We start from the raw sequence: 17,028 nt of genomic DNA on the forward strand, positions 1-17,028 counted from the left end.
CGGAGAAGTAGATGCCAAACAAGAGTGGGCCCAGGACTGAGCCCTGTGGGACACCACTTGTGACAGGCTTAGAGTCTGACATGGCGCCAGCAACTCTGACCCTGTGGGTTCTGTCGCTCAGCCAGTTTGCATTTAAGCTGATGAGTTTTTCAATGATACCCGAGTGGGGTATTGTACTTATTTTAACAAAAAAGTGATTATTATAATCTAGAAATCCCACTTTCTGATTTTTGGATGTTTACAGTTACAAGAGGAAATTCATTAGACACTCCATCCCTCAGTATGTCATTGGATTTACAACACAAAACTGAACAGACTGTGGAAGTCTAGGGGTTCATCATTCTGAGTCTCAGTGTTTACAACACAAAGGAAAGCAAAAAGCAGCTTAGTATTGCAAATGAATGCTTTCATTCTTTTATTTTACACCAATAACTTCTTCAGATTTGATTACTGAATCAAGTTTCCACATTTAAAACAGTACCAAACAAATCACTTTCAAAACAACCAATCTCCAGCCACCTTCACTTTAGTCAACGTTCAAAGAAATTGAAAGAAACAGCACAACTAAAAACTAAAACCATAATAATTTAAATGAATATATATAACTATATACACTACTATATACAAGAGCTGTTGTCTAATGTTTTATAAACTCTGTGCTTGCAAAAACATTTTATATTCACACTCTTGTTCAGACCATGACATTTATCAGCATTAAGCCTGATCTGCTGTACAGACTCTCTGCACTCTAATAGTATCTTGTAGTTGCTACAGAAGTCATTCATTTCAACAGAGTTTAGCACAAAAAAATTCAAAATTTCTTAAAGTTATTACACTGTAGAGAATGTCCCACCAAGACATTAGTAGTGTCCTCTTTTCTAATCCCCAGTGAATGTTCATAAATTCTGCATGCTAGTTTCCTTATAGTTTTACCAACATAGAAGCAGGTACATGAATTACATAAGCCTAAATAGACTATGCCTTTAGAATTACAACTGTACCTCCAGTTAAATAGAATTTCCATGTTTAAATCACTCAAAAAACTACTTGCAATGTTAGAAATAAAGTGACACTGCTTACAGCTGCTGCATTTAAAAGTCCCAAAGGTACCGTGATTCATTTTCTTAGGGCCAATGTGTCTTTCTAGGATGGATCTAATGCTATTAGTTCATTTATAAGTGAATAAAGAATGATCATATAGAATCTTAGCTAAATCCCCATTTCCTAAAATAATGTTCCAGTTATTCTGCAAGATACTTCTGATTATGGTGATGTCAGTGGTAATGGGGAGTGGAAAAGCATGCCAATAGGCAAATTAGACTGGGGTGTGTGTGTAGCTTCTCTGGCCAAAGAACATAAAAGTTTGACATTTATTGATGATTGGTCTCACCTCACCAGTATGTAACAAACAGAGTTCACAAATAATGTTAGCCAGCCAATCATTATTATAGCCTCTAACCATGAAAAAAACTTTCAGTATCGTTGTTTCTTCTGAAAAAATCTTTTCATTGTTCATTAATCTGTTAAGTCTTAAAAACTGTCCTTTCACCACATCTTTTTTTCATGTGGTGTGGATGACTATGCCTGTATAAATAATTATTCATGAAGGTGCCTTTGCTGTAGATCTTACTCTTGATGTGATAGTCACATGGATCAAAAGGTAGATTGATATCCAAAAAAAATTTATGCATCTTCCAAAACCACTGATCGTAAATTTCAAAAAGGAAGTGTTGGAGTAGAACCATTCTAGTAGTTCACCAAAGTCACTTTCACAGCCCATCCATACAGTAAAAATGTCATCAATAAACCTTGTATAAAACATGACTTTCTGGAATAAACTGTGGGATTTAAAGTATTTTTGCTCCCACCATGACATGACAAGGTAGGCAAAAACATGGGCAACCCTTGCCCCCATAGCAACCCTATACTTTTGTAGTGTTTTCCAACAAAAGAAAAAAAATGTTATTATTGAGAATGATCTCTCGTTTTTTAATTTTTCCATATCTTTTGGGTTTCTAATACCACGACGGGAATGGACCCCATTCCTAAGTCAAAGTATGATTAAAGTTCATGAAATTAGTATTGTTTCAGTCGTTGATGTCAGCCAGAAGTGAACCTTGCTGCACCTGCAATGCCGAGTAATGACTCCTTCTGCAATCGTACACAGTTACATGTATTGGTAACATATCTAAATATGATTGTAGATTTTTTTTTTATAAGACCCATTGATCCTACTACTACTGGAACTCTTTATTTGACAATTCTCATATCTGCTTGCAAATCCTGATATATTCTATGACTTTGCTCTCTCTGTATGCAAGACACTATAGTCACTGAGTGTAGGGATTTCAATCATCAATGCTACTTTTTGTCTTCTTTTCATGGAACACTATATCTGTTTTTTTTGCATCTTTCTTTTGAACTGTTAGTAAATGGTGATCCCATGTGATATAAACTTAATCATTTTCTATGATACTTTGTGACTCATGTTTCCAGCGTTTTTCAGCTACTTCAATACTATAATGTTTGCAAAATCCCCAGTGCAACAGTCTACTGCCAATGAGGTGTGCGACTGTTTCCAATTCTGTTTTATAAAACCTACTTTTGTCTCTTTCTCTCACATGTCCAATGGACCTTGTAAACCAGGGTGTACATAGCCCATTATCTTGGGCCACCAATATTAACCTTTCATCTCTTGGTTTGAATTTGCCTCTCCTAAACTATTCTTGTGTTTGATCCTGATCAACATGAAGTTCTTCCAGGAGTTTTCTATACTTGCAACTATATTTAAGCATTTTCCGCATTTCTTGCCTTCTCATCTGATCCTTCACCTTATATTCTTTCTTTTGTTTTTTTGGCATATTCAGTTGCTGCCTGATTTTTATCTACTTCTGTTTGATTTCCATTCCCGCTTGATGCTGATATGCTTCTGCCATAGTAAGAAGGGAAGTCATCTTAGATTTATTCCCCTCATGTTTCAAAACTTTCACTATATTTGGGTCTTGTGAGGTCAGCAGATATGTATACAGTCCCATGGTTGCAGATCTATTCATGTAATCAGTTTCAAGGAGGCCCATACCTCTTTCGGAATGGGGAATATATAATCTTGGTATGCACTGATTTTTATAAATCATTTGGTGAACATGAAGCATTCCTCTTGTTTTCCTATCTAAGCTATCTACCATGTTTTGGGGCCAGTCAATCACTCCAAAACTGTAAGTTAGGACAGGAAGAGCAAATTGGTTTATAGCTTGAATTTTGTTCATAGTTGTCAACGCTGTTTTCAGGATTAATTTAAGTCTTCTAAAATATGCCTTACTAAGTCTTATTCACATTTGTTCATGTTTTATTGTTGATTCTTCATCAATTCCCAAATATTTATACACTCCTCTTGATCAAGTTATATCACATTCTTGTCCCAAACTGATGTTTTCTCGGTGCTGCAGCTTTCCTGCTTTAAAGGTTGCTTTTGCACATTTATCAAGACCAAATGACATTCTTATATCATCTGAAAAAGTTTTAACTACTTGCAGTTGTGCTTTCAGATCCTCATCTGATGAGCTATATAGTTTTACATGATCAACAAAGAGAAGATGAGAAATCTTTACACTTTGTTGATTTCTGGAAACCAAATTATAGTCATGACCTAATCTGTTAAGTAAACAGCTTAATGGACTAAGGGCAAGACAAAAGAGCAGTGGTGACAGAGAGTCACCCTGGAATAACCCCCTTTGGATTTTTATTCCTGGAATAATAATTTGCCCTTTATCATGGCTTAACTCCAGAGTGGTTTGCCACTGTTTCGTGGTCGCTGTGATGTAGTTTATCAGTGTAGGGTGTATCTTACACATTTTTAAGCACTCTTTTATCCATGAATGTGGGATACTGTCAAATGTTTTTTTTTTTTTGTAGTCAGTCCATGCCATACTTAAATGCTTCCCCTTTTTACAGTTCTCCACTATGACTTTAACAACAACGTAAGAAGCACACTACGCAAATGAAGTTAATACTGAAATCAGTGAACCTGGATAGATACTTCCAAAAGAATTAAATTCCTGTCTCCTGCTCAATGCACGTACAGAAGGAGGTTACATCTATACACCCAAAGGAAAATTCTTCAGTAGGTGTCTGGATGTCTTTCAAAAGTTCTAGAAGATGCCATGAGTCCTTGAGATGGAACTCTGATTTTTGGGAAACAAACATGACTTTGGTCTCAAACAAAATACTGAGAGGCTACCAGCTACTGAGTGTACATATGCATATTCTGCCAAGCACCTCAAATTTTCCTGATTCTGGAAATAACCCTCAGAATCTGTCCCATTTTTTTTACCTGCCCCTTTTTAGTACTCCTACCAGTGAAGAGAAACAATCCAAAATGGAACAACAGAGGGAAAGGAGCAGAAACAGAAGGAGAAATTGAACTATGGTACAGGAATTCTAAACCTAAGTAAATTTAGTTGGGAAAAACAACACATATCAGCATTATCTAAAGGATTTTCATTTATTCCAGCACAGCCAGAGAATCTCACTAAGGTACTGATTGATTTTGAGCTATATCTTAGGAAGCTGAACCTTCATTCTAGTTTACATGATGTTTCTCAGTTCACTTCTAAGAACACTTGCTTTATCAAACAAAGCACATATAATCTCTCGCTTCATGGCACCCTACAAGTGTTCCAAGATTCCTGTGAGGATTTAAGAAATAGTTTTGTTAAAAAAACATGCAAATATAATCCTCCACTTGAAGAGAGACTGGCCCTTAAAGAACTAGCTAAAACAGGAAAACAAGGGTCATGAAGGTGGATAAAGGTGGCATGGCCGTGGTTATGGTCAGTAATAAATACAATGCTTCCATATTAGAAATGTTCCAAGACAATACTATCTGTGAGGAGATTAAAGTATGTGACATCAAAAAACATTTTTCAACCATTGATGGGCACCTGAATGACTTATTCAGTCAAGGGATATCGATCATGAAACCTTTACATTTTTTACAAGTCAAGTTAACAAAGATGGCATGAATATTTGGAATTCCCAAAGTTCATAAAAAAAAAAATTATTAAATCCTCCATTTAGACCCATAGTTGTTGCTGACAATTATAAGACCGACCCTATCTCCGTTTATCTTGACTACATTCTGAACCCTATTGTATAAAAATCTGAAGGACTCTTAGCATCTGCTACAACTTTTGAAAGACATCCAGGCACCTACTGAGGAATTTTCATTTGGATGTATGGATGTAACCTCCTTGTATACATGCATTGAACAGGAGACAGGCATTGAATTCATTCAGAAGCATCTATCAAGGTTCATTGATTTAAGTAACACCTTGATTAACACAGTGTGCTTCTTACTTGTGCGAAGGACCAGACCAATACATGAGAAAAAAGTTAAGTAAAATACATATAAAAATTATGTGATACACCATTGATTTTCAGAGGGTCAATGACTGTAAGAGTGACATACACACCTAGTACAAGCTACTGCAGACATACACAGGAATATAAACATAATTTTTCATAGACAGTACAATGTATAAACGCACCTGATACAAATAATTTGCAAGCTTTAGAAGTCTACAAATGTCTAACAAGAACTACTATAATAAAGTATTGCAGACAATGTATAAGATGATACAGAGGTAATAAGATGGCTAGAAAGTACAGTTGTGTAAGTAATCTTACCATAACACTAAACATTCATATGATCACTACTACTACAGTAGCCTTAGCTATATAGGTTATATCCTGCTAAAGATATTACAGCTAGCCTGCTTTCCAAGGACTTTCCACGTGCCCAAACCATTAGATAGCACAAGTCAAGACATTCCTGTTTCCAAAGTTGTGATGTAACTTACAGTAAAAGCTTCTCGTGTAATCTACAGTTTTGTTCTTAAATGCATGCAAGTGTTTCTACTATAAAACAAAAATGAGCTGGTAGCCCTGGACTGTTGTTCTTTACACATCAGTAGTTATAATAAAAAAAAAAAGCTCATGGGTTGTGGACATTCATACCCCACATCTCTGTATTTAAAATGTAACTGAACATTAACCAACATTCTAAAGTTTTCACCTGGCTGCAGCTACACTTTGCCAACAGAAGAGCATTTTTCTGGTAGCCTAGACAGTTTGAAATTTGTAACACATTGACATAATAACCTTTCCTCCATATCTTAAGAATTTTATTTCCAAATGTTGCCTTGGTCAAAATGGGACTAGTCAACCTGATCACCTGAGTCCTGTTTCATCACTGTTTAAGCAGCATTTTGTGAGATCAGCAAGCAGCAAGGTTAAGGATTTTTTAAATCTTTTTCCCACTGTTATAGTGTGGGTGTGGGTGTCCGCGTGTATATACATACATACATACATATATATATATATATATATATATATATACATATATACATACACACACACACACACACACACACACACACACACACACACACACACACACACATGTAAATATGCAATACAGGGATCTAGTCCCACACATGGGGATGCAGGTGCTTGCCCCTACAAAACCATTGTTTTGGTTTTATTAAGGTATTTTCAATTACAAAATTTCATCAATGGAATGCTTTTGATTGAGTGGTCATTCAATTTTCTCTGTTGTACTCCCTCTCTGGCTCTGTCTTTCTGTGACTCTCATTCTCTCTCTTTAGATATATAAAGATAGATAGATAGATAGATAGATAGATAGATAGATAGATAGATAGATAGATAGATACAATGGTTTCTTTTCAATTGCTCGATAGGAACAAAATAATTTTTCTGCATTTTTCCTCACGGTGTATTTACCTGAAGGTGTATTTGTTCAAAATAGATTGGGTTTAATTCCTGATTAAGGACTTAGTTGGTCTTAAAGCTAGGTTAGATGTATTGTAAAACCTATGGGTTAAACCAATTAAATGTATCCTATTATCTCTGTGTTACAGTGTCAACTGTAATTATTTTTGTTGTGCCAAGGACTGTTTATACTCAAAAAAGAGAGGAGTAGAAATATTAATTTTAAAGTACAGTTTATTCTTCTCTGAGCTACTGTATTCTCGAAGCTGACAAACTTAAGTAAAGAGGGTGTCCAAGTACAGGGGACCCTGGAAAGAATGATTGCCTTTATATTGTTTCATTTGCATTTGTTTAGGTGTTATTACTTATAAGAATTTTAGTTTTTGCACTAACACTGCTCTGCTGTTTAATTTCTTGTTGATGTGTTTCCCTATGATACAGTGGAACCTGTATATATTTACAGACTTTTCTTACTTGATTATCTGCTTAATCCAACTGCGGGGTTGTAAAAGGAAAGAGGAAGTGTCATTCTGACATTTACTTCTTGATGGTTGTCCTATTAAACAAAAATGACAGCTGTATTCTAGAATTTTCCAGATCTCTCTCTGTTTGTAATCCATCCTTCCATTTTATCCAGTTCACAGTCATAGAAGAACCAGTGTCTAGTCCAGATATATAAGCCATGAGTCAGTCCTGGATAGGATTACAGTTCATTACAGGATTCACACAGACACACAGACACTCATACACACACAAGTAATTTGGAACTATTTTATTTCATCAGCTCACCTGTAAGATATACAATTGGGAAACAGGAGGAAACTGGACCATCCAACAAATTCTCTGCAGAGAATATTATCCATTGTACCATGCTACAACTCAAAAAGCAAAAATTATCCTGACTGTCATGTGGGCTCCTTATCCTGAAGTCTTGATTTTGGAATGTAAAGAAAAACATTACACAGTCGTAAGGCTCATCTCTCAGTGTTCTGCTGTTAGAAGTATATAAGAAAATATTCTAGTAGTCTAAGGGGTTTCCCATCCTGAAATCCTGATGTCTATAATGATAATCTAAAATGACCTGGTAATCTCAGCATTTTCTGCTAAAATATATAGCCATATGTAATGTTTGTAATTGACCTCGTAAAATTAGAAGGATAGTGTTTTTTTTTCAACAATATTTTTTTTATTTTAATTAGAATAAAACATTATATTTATAATCATAACAAAACAAACTATGCACAAAGTCCATAACAAAATAATACATTTCTATATACATACAGGAAATCTATTAAAATTTCAGCAGTAAAGAATGCGACTTTTCCCAAGCAATTAATTTATGCATTGATTTTTTTGTTCTGAGCTTTATGTTTGAAATGTCTTTATCACACAAAGACTTGGCTAAATAAACAAACTCATGATTAAAGGAAAGAGGAGAGTTGTTTTACCAATTTTTTGTTACAACCTTTCTTGCTACAGCAAGTATTGACCATAATATATGTATTTGAGTTTTGGGTATAACCTCTGGAATCGGTACATTAAATAAAATGAGTGAATCAGAAATTATACATCTGTCATTCCATAGTGCATTACAGAAGTTTTTAAAGTCAGTCCAAAATAAAGATAACATTTTACAGATACCAATCATATGATACCAATTAGCATTTTCTGCATTACATCTCCAGCATTTCATATCATTTTTTTTTGTTATTCTGCCAATTTGTGTGGTGCTAAATAGCATCTATGAATACATTTCTAGGTATATATCTTCCAGTAGGGGGAGATTGTTTTTCCTATTGATCTTAGAAAGAGTTTTTTATTATTAGTAGTAAATTCTTCATTATTAATTTTTGTGGAGTAGTTCCAGTAAGAGGTATCTATGAAGTTAAAGTCTGATCTGATAGCTTTATCATTCATAGATGTGAATGAGGTACCCCTTAGAGAGCCTTATAATATTATATATTAGTTCCAAAGTTTTTGGTGTATTATCACCTTGAATGTCTAGTGATAATATCATTTTATTGTAAAAAAATTCCCTACAGACCTGTATGTCAAGCCTATTACTATTTAAGCTATATCTGGCAATTAGATAATTAGATGAATGAACTTTATTTATAGACAAAAACTGATTCCAATAGAGTACGTTCCTCTCATAAAATTCATACATTTTATTGGGATCAAAGGAGATTAAGCATTCATTAGTATAAGCAATTGGAAAGATGGATATTAATAAGTTTTTGATTGAGTGATTAGATTGGGTGAATCATTTAAAGTTCATTAGTATATGATTAATGAAAGAGCAGAATGTTAGTTTCTGTTTATCTTGTGTATATTATTTAAAGACCATATAAAAATATGTCTGTTTAGTGTAAATAAGAGGTTTGAATAGTATTTTATTAGAAAATAATATTGTTTTATGCATTATTTACCAATATGAAGAGTAAGAGGGACTTAACCATAAGAAAATCATGTTAAGGATAACTGAATTTAAATAAAATTCAGTATTTGAGAAACTAATGCATCCTTCTTCCCAGCTTGCAGTATGTCATTGTAAGGATATCCTGGGAGTTTTTTGGGGGGTAACAAAGAAATTTTAATAAAATATTGTTAATTTGGTGTATGCTTTTTTTTAAGTGGGGAGAAATCAAGGACTGACTAATATATAGGGTTTTGGGCAATAATATAATTTTAATTAACATGAATCTATCTTCAAATGTAAAAAATATCTATTCCAGCTATGAGATTTACAATTGTGTTTATTAAGTTTTTTTTACAGTTTATGGAGATTGTATCATTAAGATTTGAGTTAATAAAGTGTTGTGTCCCAGTTAAAGTGTTTGTAGTTTTTCATTTTGCTGGTGACATTCTTGTTTATTAAAAGATTTAGGTTTTATTGTGATTACATTTTAATCCTGATAGGTGTTCATATAGATGTATTGTATTAAGTAAATGGTCTAAAGATGACTCAATATCACCACTGGTTAATAATAGATCATTGGCAAAAAGTTGTATATTTGGGGATAGGTCATTATTAATAGCATATTCCTTAATATAAACATTTTGTCTAATGTAATTAGCTAAAGGTTCTACAGCAAGAGCAAAGAGTGCGGGGGTAGAGGACAACCTTGTTTAGTACCTTTTAAAACTTTAAAGGGAGAGGATAAGAATGAACCAATCTTTATAAATGAAACAGAGTTTGCATAACGTTTTTTTTATTAAATTTAAGAAATCTGAGGAGACTTTATATTGCTGTAATATTTTAGATAAGTAGGACCAATTGAGGGAATCAAATTATTTATCTATATCAAGACTCATTATGGTCAGTTCAATTTTCTTTTTATTTGCTATAGCTATTAGAGAGAGAAATGTTATTATATTATCTTGTACTTTCCTATTTTTTATAAAGCCAGTTTGGTCACTTTCTATCAAGTTGTGAATGATGGAATTGAGTCTGTTTGCTAATATAGACATAAAGATTTAATAGTCTACGTTTAAGAGTGAGATAGGTCTGTAAGATGAACAAAACATAGGTTCTTTATTAGGTTTCAGTATAGGTGAGGCAATCAAATATTTCCATGAAGATGGGATAATAAACTTAGTTTTGATTTCAATGAATGCATTTAATAAAATGTTTAATGTGTTATCAGGCAGGGGGTTTGTATATCTCAGGGATTACACCATCCAATATGCTAATAGGTAAAACTTTTCAGCAAACATAATAACCCTTAGAGAAGTGTTACAGGCTGAGTAAAGCTTATAACTGTCTTTCCATAAGCATACAGATACATATATTTTACATTGAGATAAATGTAATTAAATAGCAGTATAACTAAAACTATGGATGCTGTTTCCAATAAATCTTGCAATAAGTAAAATGCGAACAAATCTGTATATGCAATTGCTTTCAGTAAAAAATGCAGTAAATCTGTAAAGAAATCCCATGTAGTTTCTCTGAGTACAGCCATAAAGGATAGTGTTTTTTTTTCTGATCCTTCCTATGTTTTGGCAAGGCTGGCTGTTTAGATGTGTCCATCCAACATCTCACAGAACTGGTTCCATTTAGACTGACAACACCTCTGCTGTGTGAATCCATACTATTGCCCATCTACTGAGTAATTCACAATTAGTAAATCCCAAGAGCCTTCCTTACAGAATTCTTTCAGTGACTGTTTTAGAGAGGTCCCTTAGCATGATTTGCTAATACATCATCCTGGTAAATATATACTTCAATGAAGTCAGGGGTTCTAACCAAGGTATATGCTTTGACTTCTTCTGTGTGTCATTAGCTAGTAAGCAGGTCAAGTGAATATGAGTCAGGAAATCAGGTGTTCAAATCAACTGAGGTGCACCTTGTTGCTGTGTGAAATGTAATTGATGACATGCAATAATGACTTAGTGAACAGATGTGATGAGACTTAGCCTACTTGGATATGACAGTTTCACAAGTGTAGGGTTTTGATCCAGTAAGTGCTGTAGTCCCTTTTGTACACCAGGGTTATCATGTATGGCCCTTCTTGATTTGGAAGGTGAACACTATTAACTACTTGAAAATGGTGACAAGAATGTTTACATTTCTCTGCTTAAAAGGTGTATATGGTTAGGTATCTTATGGTTCCTGTGATTGCTTGCCAAGTATGTTTTTATGTTTGTTTCACATTCTGTGGTTACAGATAAGGCTGACCAGTCTGAAAGGGTTACATCTCTGGCACAATCTAATCCTCTGGCATGACTGCTGTTCCCGTGGCCTCTTCATTCCTGTCACTTGTGCTTTATTCTGCTCAAGTCTTTTGAACTCTTCATCTAACTTTTTCCTAGTCATTCCCTCAAATGTCCTCCCTCCCTGTTCACTTTTCTTTCCCAAACTGTAACTTCCTCTAACTGCTGTTTTGCAGATACTTAAATAATGGCTTGACTCTGTAGAGGACAGGGTGATGGGGACATTACTGATTAAGGAAGTGTGCTGCCCTCCCCCAGCTGACAGATATTTGAATTTGCTTCTAACATTCATGGGCACAGAGATCCACATGGTGGCTCGGTAATGGTATTTGCTGGAAACATAGTTACAGACCTCCCTCTAAGGTTGGTGTCAGTGTCTACAACTCAACATATGTGTAGGGCCATAGTGGAGGCACAGGCTAGCAGGCTAGTATCACCACAGCTATGGTGAAGATACTGAAGGTGATACAGGGTGTGCATGATGACCTACTGAAGTGCACATTCTCTATGTGTTACTCCTTGAATACACTGAATCACTCATTGAAATGTGCAATGTCTTCTCTGACTCACCCACTGGGGCAAAGGCCCATCCATCTGACTGGTCATCTGTTACATCCATAGATGTTACCCCAACTTGGCTATGGATGACTAAGATCACACTGTTGCAGTGCTAGCACTTCCTTAGCAATATTTGTTGTGGAGGTGTTTACTCCCTAGGAGAGGCAGTCCCAGTGGTCATGGCTGTTATCATGGTGGCAAGTCTCATAGCAAACATGGCTCAAGGTCATGCAACACACCAGCATACAGTGAGGGTACATCCAATGCAACTCCTGCTAGAGCCAGTTGTCATGGACGCAATCATGCTTGGGATTCTGAAACCTCTGCCATGCATGTCCTGAACCTGTCCAGTAGACCAAGCTTCAACTAATGCTGAGGCTGTATCCCTGCAGACCCACACTCACAACATGACAGCCCCAGTACATCACACACCTGCATTAACATCGGTCCTTCTCAACATTAAAGGCCACCATAAGTACTGTCATTTCATAGAAATGCACTTTTTACATTCATACACCTCAGCACTCACTCACACACACACACACACACACACACACACACACACACACACACACACACACACACACACACACACACACACACACACACACACACTGCCTTATGAAAGACAAGCATTCCTGTGCTCCCTTTACCTGTGCAAATGGTAATAACAGAGACCTGCCCCCTGAACATTTTTATTTGGGTCACCTAAGTTTGATATACAATGTGGCCTGCCTATGCATGGTAAGCACAGCCTCACATTGGTCTTGCAAGCAGCATTTTTACTGTAGTGTATTTGCTCAACTCTTACAGACTATTTTCTAAATCTGTGTGCAAATCACTGCCTCTTTGCTAGTGCCATGGTATACTGTGCCATCCATGATTATCCACTGCTTCTAGCTCTTTCTCTGGCTCTTTGTCTGACTCAACCATTGTTTTATGTTGTGCTGGGAACTGTTGCCTCTGCAAATGCTCACCCACATGGCACACACTGACATTATTTCTGCACATGTGGCAGGGTCATAGTGCAGGGCATCGTCCAATAAATCCAGACAGTGAAACAGTACCATCAGAAATCCAAATACATACCCCATAACATTTCTTGCTTGGATTGTTCATAGTTGTGTCTATGGTCTGTTTGATTTTGTGGATTTCTTAAAGGTGCTATGATCCAGGGTTTCAAGGCATATCTGTCATCCCCAAGATACCTCTATGGGAAGTCACCCCTCACAAACCATTGGTACAGACCAAAAGTGTGTCACATGTGGGAATCATGGCAACTGTCTAAGTAGCCTGCAAATGCACATTGCAGATGATACCCTGTGTATTACAGACCATCTGGCAGCTGATGGAGTGATACACTTCGTGGTTCATGTTTTTTTTCTGAGATCACAAGGGGGGACCTCTGTTTCAATGTGGGTGCAGTCTATGGCCCCCAGTACCTCAGAAAAATGGGCTATACCACAGAAATCCTGCATGGTATTTGCTCTCTCTCCTCTGTGGTATGTGGGAGGCACATATTTCCCCACACATGCTGATGCATGGGGTCAAGAAACTGAGGGAGTGGTCTCAAAGCAGATGCCTGAGATATTCCCATTGTCTCTCCAGCAGATTGCTGAAATGTCCCTGTAGCTACTATATGCAAATCTGAACATACCTTAGTATCCACTGGGAAAGGTACTCTACACCTCCCATGGGGCTGCAGATGAGGATGACACATGTCCACAATTTCTTGAATGATGTCCCTTTGAACGTGGTACCAGTCCACAATGTTGGTATCATGGATTCCATGAAATGTTAAGCATGGTCAGATAACTATGCAGCTGTGGAGGTGGTGATGTTCCCCGTTGTGCATAACAGCAAGCTTCTTGCAGTTGCACATTTGTAGTGTATGTAGCATGGCAATTACACTTTGATATTTGGAAAAAGACAAATTGGTTAAGCACTAGAGTGGAGTGAGACCAGATCTTAACAAGTCAATTAATTGTTAAGCATATCTTGCTTAAGTTATTAAGGTTGTGTCTAGCACTAGGTAGTCAAATCAGTCAAGACAGTACCACTCACCAGTAAATGGCAGCAGCAGCAGGAAAAAGACGTTATGTTCTTACTATAACGTTCCATCTGTGATGTTCATCTTCATTCATTCATTACTGATGGTTGTTGGTTCCGTCCTCCGAACAGAGTCAGCCTTGTAACAAGTTTGTGCCAGCCAAAAAACTCTTGAGCTATGTTTTTACCCACAATGCCCTTCTCCCTGTTATCTCAGATCGAGTTTGCCCATTGTATGTAAAGCAGAGGCCATCTCTGAGCAGAAACCCTAAAGCAGAAGTAGGACCCAATTCGATCCCCCAGTATTCTCTGGAGGAGGAAGGAGGGTGGGATGTAATGAATGAATGAAGATGAACAACACAGATGGAATGCTATGGTAAGAACATAACTTCTTTATCTGATGTTGTTAATCTTTATTCATGCCTTAATGATGGGACAGATGTTTCTGAGCACCATTGAACCAAAAGACACTCTTCCCCTGGAGGCCAAATCCAATTTTCAATGAGTGATAAAGGTATGAGGGGGTAGCCAAAGTTGCAGCTGCACAAGTATCATTCAATGAAGAATTTGCATGAAAAGCAACATTCTAAAGACATGCGTCTGGAGCATTTCTCCCAGGGCCTCCGCTGAAAACAGGATCTGTGGAACCTAGTCGGACTTTCCCGGTCAACAAATGTTAAATAAAAAATAAATAAAAATAAAAATAAAGTTGCTACTGACCTAGTAGAATGTGATCTAACTTTACTTGGTAGAGGAATTTTATTTCATTGGTAATGAAGGATATACAGTTTTTCAGCCATTTAGACAAAGTTACTTTTGAGACAGGGTTTCCCAATTTCGGTCCTGAATAGGACAAGAATAGTTGGTCTGATTTACGTACTGACTTTGTTCTGTCCGGGTAAAAATGTAACTGTCTATGAACATCCAGCAAATGAAGACAGTACATTTCTTTGTTTGAAGAGTTGGGGAAAAAGACTGGAAGGTCAATTGCTTGGTTAATTGTCAAGTCTGAGATAACCTTTGGCAGAAAGGAAGGATTAGTCCAGAATAATACTCTGTCTTTATGAAATATCATGTAAGGGCATTTAATACACAAAGCCTGAAGCTCTGAAATATATCTGGCTGATGTGACAGCTATCAAAAATAGAGAGTTACAGGACAGGAACTTAAGGTCGCAAGTGGAAGCAGGTTCAATGGGTGAACGTGTCAGGGATTGTAGTACTAATGTTAAATTCCAAGGTTCGATAGGTTCCCTGAAGGGTGGTCTAATATGCAAAACACCTTTTAAGAAAGTTTTGCAGAGACGATGAGAGATTAGCGATGAGTCTCGAAACCCATTATGGAAGTTTGAGATAGCAGCTAAGTGTACTCGAATGGTTGAGGCTGCTGCTCCTGAATGGAGAAGACTTGATAAATAATCCAAAACCACACTAACAGGAGCTGAATAAGGGTCTAAATGTCTTTGCCAGGACCAAATAAGGAACCTCTTCCACTTACTGAGATAGATTTTCCTGGTGGATGGTTTATGTGAAGCCAGAATGATATCACACACTGGGGAGGTAAGGTTATTCTGCCTGGCAATTACTGGAAGTGGAGAAACCAAGCTGTCAGCTTGAGACTGGAAATGTTTGGGTGAGTCAACCCTTTTTGGTGCAAGATCAATTCTGGAGTTGGATCAAGAATCCATGGTTGGTATACTACTAGGTGAAGTCAAAGGAAGTGGAACCAAATTTGTCATGACTAGTAAGGAGCAATGAGGATTGCTCTGCTTCTCAGAAAAAAGGCTTCTTTAGAAATTGGGGAATCAGGGAAAAGGGAGGGAAAACATACAGAAGCTGTTTGGTATAGTGGTATGTTGCTCTGACTGTAGTGCACAGGGTCCTTGGTTCAAGCCTTGGCAGTGAAATGCATGGTGGTAACACAACATTTCACCTATGACCCTATAATAGAAAATATATTTTCAAACTCTTATTTGCACTACAACAGTGCACACCCTGTACATTACAAGAAAAATATTGTCAAAGGGCAATACATTAGAGCAAGAAGAATGACATCTAATAATGAGGAATTTATAAAGGAGATGAGTTTACTAAGGCGGTTCTTTATAGGTAGGGAATATTCTACTTGGCTGATAGACCAGATAGAGAAAGAGCTCTGGGCAAGACTGCAATGCAAATTGTAGCTTGCTACAGATCCTACACCATGCCCCAGGAATCCCACTCCTCATTTCTTGATACACTGGAAAATATGAGGGTACAACCTAACACCCTAATAATGGCTGATTTCAACTACCCCACCATTAATTGGGAAAACTACTCATGTACCAACTCTTGTGCTCAACGTTTTCTGGAATTCATAAATTCCAATGCCATGGATCAACTTATCCACACCCCCACCAGGGGCAGCAATATCCTAGACCTGGTCATTACCAACATGGGCAGCCGGTGTTCCATACCAGAGGTCAATTCCTTGTTGGTCAGATCCGACCACAAGCAAATCACCCTAGACATCCACATCCCACCCACACCCCCACCCCCCATTAGGGAAACCATAGTAAAATATTTCTCCAAAGCCAACTTCACACTTCTTACGACAGAAGTGGCAAACTTCACAACACCCATGTTCATGGACAATAGAGATATCAGTGCTGAATCCTATACAATTGCACTTTATAAGCACTTACACAAGTGCATGAATCGTGCAATCCCTAACAGAACCAAGATGCTATCCTCCAAAAAAGGAAGCCAATCTGGTGGTTCCCTGCTATAAAAAACTCTACGACAGAAGAAATAAACTGTTGCAAAAAAGATTAAAATCCCATGATTACTCAGATCTGCTCTGAGTTATAGCACAATGGCACTAAATATCTAGAACCAACTGATATTGCCAACATCCTGGCAGATAGGTTCAGTGCTA

The sequence above is a fragment of the Protopterus annectens genome, chromosome 13.part0, assembly GCF_019279795.1.
Source record: "Protopterus annectens isolate FY-2018-M chromosome 13.part0, PAN1.0, whole genome shotgun sequence".
NCBI classification, from domain to species: domain Eukaryota; kingdom Metazoa; phylum Chordata; order Ceratodontiformes; family Protopteridae; genus Protopterus; species Protopterus annectens.